Source organism: Urtica dioica, chromosome 12 (genome assembly GCF_054948205.1).
Source record: "Urtica dioica subsp. dioica isolate 48M chromosome 12, U.dioica_male_clone48M_v1_H2, whole genome shotgun sequence".
NCBI classification, from domain to species: Eukaryota; Viridiplantae; Streptophyta; class Magnoliopsida; order Rosales; family Urticaceae; genus Urtica; species Urtica dioica.
Window position 1 is genome coordinate 15,838,132 of NC_142767.1, and position 9,803 is coordinate 15,847,934.

A 9,803-nucleotide genomic window follows, 5' to 3' on the forward strand; every position below is an offset into this window, starting at 1 on the left:
TATTTACAGTATATTTACAGTATAATCGTGTATTTGCACTGAAAAAAAATTATGGAAATATTTTGAGTACGAAAATTCTGAAAATTATGAATATATGGAAGACAAATAATAGCAATGAATGAAGAATATATTTACAGATTTTATCCATAATTAATTGCACGAAAATAGAAACTAATTACCTAAAGTCAACGTCGAAAATTTCCAAATACATAACAATTAATGGCTGAGAACTTTCAAAATCTGCTCAAAATTCAAATTTCAAATTTGAAAACTTCTCTTCCCTCTTCGGTTTCAATATTCAATTCGAAATTTAAAAAAAAAAAACTGCCTAATTAAAATAGCGTAAGGGCAAAAATGTAAAACTAATTCAATTAATAAGCTGCCACGTAAGCAAGATGACTATTTACGAGAAATTAACGAAAGGGTGGTTAAAATTAAATTGCTACACATTCCGTGGCTTAAACAACCAATTATTTGTTAAAGGTTTAAAACAATATTTCTGACAAGTCAATGAGTAAATGCAGTATTTATTTGAAAGTCAAGGATAAGAATTAAACCTGAAAGTACAATACAAAAACAATAAACTATAAAAAAATTTGTTCGTATTATGATACTACACTCATGTCATCGTAAGAGTACACATCTGCGATTACCACGCGCCAAATGAATATCATTGTATTGTAAAGACGAGACTATTGTAAAGTTCACTGATAAAATTGGATTTAATTAATGACTCGACTATTGGAACAAAAAAACGTGCAGTCTAACTAGTGTCATCAACATTGTAAAGCAATATACATCATGTAATAATACTTTTTTATTATTATTATTATCCCCTCACAGAAAGGGGAACCAGAAGTTTCGAGTTTCTACTGGCTATCTATTTTACTTTTCCACCAAAAGTAAGTGCATGTGAGTAAATTAAACAACAACAAAGATAAATCAAAGGTCTCATTATTAACCATGAGAAAATTATAATCTTGGTCCCTGAACGGCAAATCCGTAGCCAATTACCCGCTCTATTCGTGGTTTCACTTTTAAAATTCTACATAGCTGTACATGATTGACTATATATCTTGTTATGAATGATATGATGATATTCGATTCTAGATTCCATAATAAAGTGGAGTATATAGAGTGAAGAGCTCTCGCAAACTCGAATCTGACGATTCAATTACGGAGTAATAAAAATACTTCTCTATATATTCTGTCGCATGCCCTCACTAACAGTAATATACTATCATCTCGTGGTTATTACTATTCTTTGGTAAGCGTTATTATTCTTTGGTAGGCCTATTTCAATTTTGAAAAATATGATCGACTAGACCAGTAAAAATGTTGTGATCGTAAAATAGCCAATATTTGTCAAAATATCCAATTTTGCTTACGTGATAAGTCAAACAAACTTTGAATAACGATTTTAATTTTAAACATGGATTTAATTAAAAAAAAATTGGTTATCTTTTGTGTGGCTTACGTGCTAAAAAATTACCCCATATAAATGATAAACAGTATTGTCATTTATTTTTCTTAACCATCAGCATTGCTTTCTTTTTTTATTTAATTCGTTTACATTAGGGACGAAGCCAGGAATATAAATTAGGGAGGGCTAATTTGCAACAAAAAGTTCAGGGGGGTGATTTGTAAATTTTGAGGGTAAAAAAATGTAAAAATAAATTAAAAACTGGGTAAAAAGTGCAAAAAAAATTTTTTTGAGGGGGGGCTATAGCCCCCCTTGGCCACCACTTGGCTTCGTGCCTGTTTACATATCTCTCTCTCTGTTTGCTTTGGTATTTGTTTGTGTATATGCATATTAATCTTTTCAATCTATTCTATTTTTGTGTGTATAAAATTCAGACATGTTGCTTTTTTTTTTTTTTTTAATTCGTTTACATCTCTCTCTCTCTCTCTCTGTGTTTTTTTTAAGGCAGAGTGGAGATTGAACCCACGACGTCCACACATGAGGTGATGTGGAATTACCACTAGGCTATTTTAGGTACCACCCTCTCTGTGTATTTGCTTTGGTATTTGTTTGTGTATATACATATTAATCTTTTCAATCTATTCTACTTTTGTGTGTATAAAATTCATACATGTATTTATTTTTCGAATAAAAATGCACCATCTCTTTCTCGCTCTCCTTCTGTGAATGGAACAGAGAGAAGAGAATACAGAAGAAAATAGTCTACAAATTAGTTACCATTAATCAAAATTAGTTGTTATTTATCAAAATTAACCGGTATTTACTAAAATTAACATTTATTTACTAAAATGAATCAATATAAACCTCTATAAACATATAAATGTGCTACAAATTTAAGTTATTTTTTAATAGCCTACTAAAAAAAAAAGTTATTTTTTAATATGATTATTTGAAGAAGGATATGAGAATAAAAAAACGAGAGAAGAGAGAGAGTATTTAAACATAATTAATTGCTAAAAATGTGGATATGAATTAGTTTTAATACTTTTTGTTATTGATTAATTGTGTTTCCTTTTCTAATTCGCTTATTTATTTTTTAATGTGTGCAAGTAACCATAAGGGTATTTTGGTATTTATTCATTCATTTATTTTCGTTAATAGCTAGATGATAAAATTAATAAAACGTCGGCTAGTTTGCAAAATCAACGTTTGCTAATGGCTACTTTGCTATATTGCCCACAAAATATATGGGAACATGTTGTAAGAAAGTTGTAAGTCGTCAATGAGCAGATCTATGTATAGAACAAAAAAAACAAGAAATGGTGAGTTGAATTATATTCAGTTCAAACTTTTTAATCAGTTAACCATATGGAGGTCCAATATCATGACTACTCAGTATCAGCCCTATCATCAACAACCTCCATTTCCCTCATGCATCGTCACCGTCGTCACAACCACCTGTTAATTTTTGTTAGCTTATTCCTACACAAGACCTTCTTCTTCTTCTTCTTCTTCTTCTTCTTCTTCTAAGAATAGGTCGTTATCTGTTAGAATTTGTGTGTTTTTTTTTATGATATTAAAGAGTATATAATATCATTGCATTGGTTGATTTGTGACAAATATTCGAGTGGGATCCATTCATCGAAACTGAAATGTTATGACTTATTTTTATTCCTCGTTGTGAGAGGTATAAGATCAGTTATTTATTTGCCAAAATCGGAGTCCAGATTAATGAGAAATTGATATTCAAAGTGCGTTGAAAAACAGTTATTGTCCGTTTTTAAACTATTTCTAAAACAATTTTGTGTATTAATGGGCAGCGTGGCTGTATGGCTGAGTTAATACGTGTGAAACCCCTAAAATCCATGCTAGTAATGATTTAAAAATTTCATACATAGATTCGAAATTTTATTTTTTTAGATATGTAGAATGTGTGAGATTAAAGAGTCTTTTCTAGCACTTCACTTGGATTTAAATCCAAAGAAAACCAAAAATAATGTGAAATATATTTATATATTTCTTTTCATGTAATTTTATATCATTATTACGTCATTATGTGTTAATAAGGTGGGTTCGAATCTGTTATTTTATAGAGAATATATATATATATATATATATATATATATATGATATAATTGTACAATATATATGACATATTATGTTATGTGTATAAAATATATATGATATGTGCTATTTAAGGAATATGTATATAATATAAATTAGTTATATATATTGTTTAAACATGTTTTTTTGTTAAACGTGTATACATATATATTATTTTTATTGTGACGTTATATATATATATATATATATATATATATATATATATATATATACGGTAAGAAATAAAAAAAAAAAAAAAAGTCTTTCAGCGTATGTCATGGTTTTTATAAGCATATATTTATTATTATTATTATTTTTTTAATAATAAAAGTAGGATTATGGTTTGGGCTTTTAGAGTTTGGGCTTTTAGGGTTTAATTAAACCATATATAAGCATCCCAACATTTTCTTTTAACGCTTCTTCTCTGCTCTATCTCCCTTATCCCTCTCTTGGTTTAGAAATTCGCAGCTCTTTTTAGGTTCCAATTCGCTTAGAGCGTACAATTCCTTCGACGATCTACGATCGCAACTCTCGATATCCAGGTGAGAATAATCTCACTGCAACACAGATTAGTTCAAAATAAATTTGATGAGTGTTTATTCATGATATGACTTGTTTATAGATTTATATGTTTGAGTATGCGATTTGTTATTTGATTGCGTGGCTAGTTGGAGTAGTTTGTGATTTATGTGTTGTACGTCATGTGGTGTTATGTTAAAGTATATTTGAGATATATGTTTTATTCTAGTCATGTTTTTGGTATGAGAATATATATAAAAGTTTTTATGCTCATCTCATATCAGTATGTAACGTAAGATTCAAAGTGAAAAGATTAAGTTAAGCAAGGGAGTCATACCGCCTCGAGCTACGGAGGTATTATGGAGAATTTCTCGGGCTGAGGCTCAAATGGGGAAATTTCTCGGGCCGAGGCCCTAATAAGTTTATTAGCTAGATTGAGCGAAGTGTGGGCTTTGCAACCCCATATCTTCGTCTCTAAAGTGATCACTGAAATAGGTATGACTACCCTAGGGGCACCCCGAACTAAAAGTTGATAGAAGCAAGAAAAGAAAGATCAAGTCATCAATTAGTTTAAAATACTAATAAGCGGCTCATGCATTGCATTACTTTATTTTGTGAGCTTTATATTATTCTCGCTGAGCGTAAGCTCATCTTTTAAAAAAAAAATATGCGTCTGTGTTGTAGGTAAACAACTCGCAAAGAACTGAGTAGGGTGGACTAGCGGCGTCGATAGCGAGAGGGCGGGTCATGGTTTCCATTCACGAAATAAGTCTTCCGCTACAAGTTATTAAGAAATAAATTTTAAGGTTTTTGTTTTCTTTATTAAGAAATAAGTCTTCCGCTACAAGTTAAGATTTTCCAGTTCATTAAAGTTATTTTATGGATTACGTTTTACTTTGCTACTATCTTTGGTTTAAAATCGGTATCTCATATTTTCTGTTTTCGTTAAGTACTTCTCAAGATATTTTGAAATGCAATCTATATGTTTCTTTAATGCTTTTGTTTCTTTTTCAGATCTTCAAAATTTTAGTTCGCCTTGATTCGATGTGTTTTAAAAAAAAAATTACTCCAAATTTTCTAAAGAATTTAATAAAGTTGAAGATAAGTAAGACGGTCCGAAAAGTCGGGTCGTCACAATACGTGTTGTAACTCCTGTATCAACACATAGTCAACGCGTGGGCCATCGGGAGAGACCCCGAGTTTTGGGGCGAGGACATTGAGAGTTTTGGCCCGAGAGATTTGAGCCCGGGTCTAATTATTATGACTACCAAGGGACTAATTTTACATTTCGTTTGGGGCCGGGAGAAGGGTTTGCCCCCGGATTTCATTCGGTTTGGATTTGGTTCAGTCTCGAGTAGTCGAGCTCACTCTCGTGAGCCTTCTCTGTAGAAAACAAAGGCTGTGTTTGAAAGCTGTCCCTTTTTTTGTCATCCAATAGTTGAAAGTAGGTTTGTTGTGTCTTTGTTTTTGTTTTTGTTTTTATTTTTATTTTTATTCCAGTCTTGTAGCTTTTTTTATTTATTATATATATATATATATATAGTTGCTTGATTGAATGTTACTAAAAATATTCATTGGTGTGACTATATCTGTTATTTGGTTAAAAGAGAGAAGTTTTTTTTTTTTTTTTTTTTTTTTACTTACTAGTCATCATGATTCCCAGTTTTGTGATTTTCATTGTGAGTATTCTTGTCCTTTATTTCTCGTAGAACTTATTTTACAAGAATAACAAAAGCAATATAAATGAGTATGACAGAATAACTTAATAACAATATTAAATAATTTTTTAATTAGTAATGAGCCAGCAATGCTATTTAAATAAATGAACAAAAAAAACTTGTTGAACATTGACTATATAAATTACAAATGAACCCGCGTTTATTAAAATGCAAACGGGAAGATGTTTTTGTCTAAACACGAAGGAAAAAATATCAAATGCCGCAAAAGAAAAAGAAGAAGAAACAAAACAAAAATCTCGTAAACATTTTTATTTTAATTGTTTATTTTAACGTTTTTTCGAGATAAGAACTCATGTGAGTAAAATCTTCAAAAGCAAAACGATAGAGAAGTAATTGGCTAAACATTCTAAAAATATGACTAAATAATAAAGTAGAATAATTAAATGTGTATTATTATTCACTCTAAAATTAAAACAAAAGAACAAAAGAGACCTAACACTTGGATTCAACCGCAAATGAAGCTAACTAATTATTTGGCTAATACGCAAAGCTGAAACTTAAAATGCAGTAGAGCCGATATTGATATATTTTCGCAATATATAGTTTTTTTTTTTTTTTTTTTTTTTTTATTATTTTAAAAAAGCATAATATATTGGACGTTCTAAAAATATAGCTAAAAGCAAATCTCATTTTTTTTGTTTTAGCCAATGTTTACCAAAACTTTAGGAATATAGTCAAACGGACTAATAAACCAAAAAAAGTCTAATTTGCCTTTATCTATTAACAAATTCATCATTTTCTCTCTCCTACTTTTTTTCTACTATAGCCAAACGGACTAATAAACCAAAAAATGTTTGATTTGCTCTTATCTATTAACAAATTCGTCTATTTCCCTCTCTTACTTTTTTTCTACACTTTTTTTTTCATAAAAACTTCAAAAACTCATATCTATCTCATATTAACTCGAAATTGAGTGATTCCAAATCCTACGGATTCGTGACGCCGAAATCTTCTAAAATAGATGCATTTTGTTTGATGAAAAATCATGTTTAATGCCATAAATGTAGAAAAATCACGTTACTGCCTTAGACATAGAACTAACTGAAAATTTTCGGAAACCATCTAGAAATAAATGGAAACGTAAAGATGCATTAAACATGATTTTTAATTAAACACAATGAGTCTATTTTTGAAGATCTCGGCGCCACGAATCTGTAGGATTTGAAATCATTTTGAGTTCGTATGAGATATATATAGATTTTTGAAGTTTTGATGCAAAAAAAAATGTTTGAAAAAAAATAAGAGAGAAAAAGTGACGAATTAAAAAACAAAGAAAGAGAGAAAGTGATATATCTAGAAAAAAAAACATTATATTTATTGAAGGACAAATATGAAATGTTAACCTATTACCTCTAGTGCCACCTAATATAATTGACTATTTTTCTAAAACTCTCTAAACGTGGGCTAAATCTCAAACCTTAAGTTTAATATGATCTAATTAGTTACAAAATTCTAATATATTCGTGACATTTGACAAGATGTAGAGGAAGACAACATTATCAATAATTCAATCTCTCACACGAGCCTGCCAGGATAGCCTTTTTTTCACAAGACCATATGTTATATGGTGTAACAATTTCAAATATTCTTACTTTATCACAATTCCAATTGCTTCATGTATTTATTGACACAAGTACACATCACAGATAATGCGCATAAAAACGAATTTCCGGTGCTAACCCTATATCCCTATCTTATATCTAAAATGCCATCTTAATTGTAGGCATAGATATCACTTTTTGTCAATTTTTCTATGGGAAAGGTCGGTTAGAAAAAGATGAAGAAGAGAAAAGGGTATTAGATAACGATCCAATCAATAATATGCTACAAACAAGGCTATAATCATGAAAACCCCTTAATGTGGTAGTGGTTATTATCTCAATACTTTTTTTTTAATTTGTGACCTTGAAGTTTAGGAGTCATGTTTTTCGGAAAAGTTCTTCAACTTTATAAGGTTGGCATTATTGTGCTATAAGCTTAAATGATGTAATAGCCGAGTCAGCATATTTATGGTTAGTGTCTATTAGCGTTATTAGGCAATGTAAACAGAATGTAAAGTCTTCAATTAGTCAAAACAGTTCAAACATACTTTCCCTCTCGATTCCAACCTGGTATCAGAGCTAAGTTTTTCCTCAATTTTGTTTCGCTTTGACAATGGCGTTTTCATCATCCATGGCTGGTCTATTCCCTTCCCCAACCATCACTTCCGCTTCCCAAACATAACTGTACCAACAATACACGCCTCACATTATTGGAATTCTCGGTTTTGTGTTTGTAATTAGTTGGTTAAATGAGTTGCTTATACTCTAAGCAGTTAGTTTTCTTTAGTTTATTGTCGTTATGGTTTTTTCTTTTTAATTGTTGTTTTACTTTTTTGCCCCTCACTTATTGTTTAAGTTGAGGATTGTTTAGTCTTTTGTACAAAGCCTTGGGCTATATCATCTGAATCGTCTTCTTCCCCGGATTTCAATGAAACAGTTTTTTTTTTGTTTCTCAATTCCTTTCTCTTGATTCTTTGATTCAATCGTGATATGGTAGCAGAGCAGATTTTCCGCAAATCTCTTTGATTGAATCTCCATCGGAGTTTTTCCTCTCTTTCTCTCCATCTCAATTTCCTTCTTCAATCCAGAAATGGCGAGCGAAGAAGCTTTGGCTGGAGAATTGTCTGCGACTGGAATTACATCGCGGAAAAATTCGATCAACGATGTCGTCGATCCTTACTTCTTGCATCATACTGATTCACCAGGAATGATCTTGGTCACACAACAGATGAATGGCGAGAATTATCATTCGTGGAGTCGATCAATGAAGATGACTCTGTAGATCAAGAACAAGCTAGGGTTTATTGATGGCTCAGAAACCAGACGGTACAAATCAGAATCATCTGACTTCCTGGAAGAGGAACAACAACATCATCATCGCTTGGATCCAGAATTCTTGCACGAAGAAGATCGCCTCGAGCCTAACCTATGGAGAATCGGCGATTGAAGGACCTTCAAGAAAGGTATGAACAGAGCAATGGACCTCGAATCTTCGAACTCAGGCACGAGATCACGAGTCTCGTTCAAGATCAGATGAGTGTCGGTGTTTACTACACCAAACTGAAGATTCTTTGGGAGGAGTTGAGTAATTACAAGCCATCATGCACTTGCTCATGTGGAGGATCAAAGGAGTTGCTTAATTTCATCACCAGCGAGTACGTGATGAAGTTTCTCATGGGTCTTAACGACTCCTTCAACACTATGTGTGGCCAGATCCTCCTAATTGATCCTCTTCCTCCTATCAACAAAGTTTTTTCGATGGTATGCCAAGATGAAAAGCAAAGATCGGTGAGTTCTGATGTCGCCGGGCAAGATCAAGCCAATCTTATGGCTATGGCGGTCAATGATCAGAAGAAACTCAACAAGAAGGATCGCGGGACATGTACTCATTGCAAGATAATCGGTCATACTACTGACAAGTGCTTCAAGCTACATGGCTTTCCACCTGGATACAAGAACAAGTCTAAAAACCAGGCAAATGTGGCTGAAGGATCCTTCAACCATCAAGAATCAAAGTCAGACTCGAAGGTTGCCTCTTCACCAAACCTGACCAATGATCAAATCCACCAGATCATTAACATGCTCTCAAGTCAACTCACCAATCCACCGTCACAAGAAGGTCAAATTGACATCAACATGACATCCTTCAATACAGGTTCATGCTGTTATAGTTCAGCATCAGGTTGTATTTCTCATTCTATCACTAAATGGATTTTGGACTCTGGTGCCTCACGGCATATATGAAAGGATAAATATGTTTTTACACGCTTGAAACTCTTGCATAACTCTATTGTTACCTTACCAAATAATTCTGTTATTCCTGTGTTCTATTGTGGTGATATCTATATTAGAAAACATCCGACTCTTAAGGATGTTTTGTTAGTACCTGATTTCAAATTCAACTTGATTTCAGTTCATTGCCTGACTAAAGATCCCTCTATTGTCATATCCTTTACACATAATTGTCATATCCTTTAC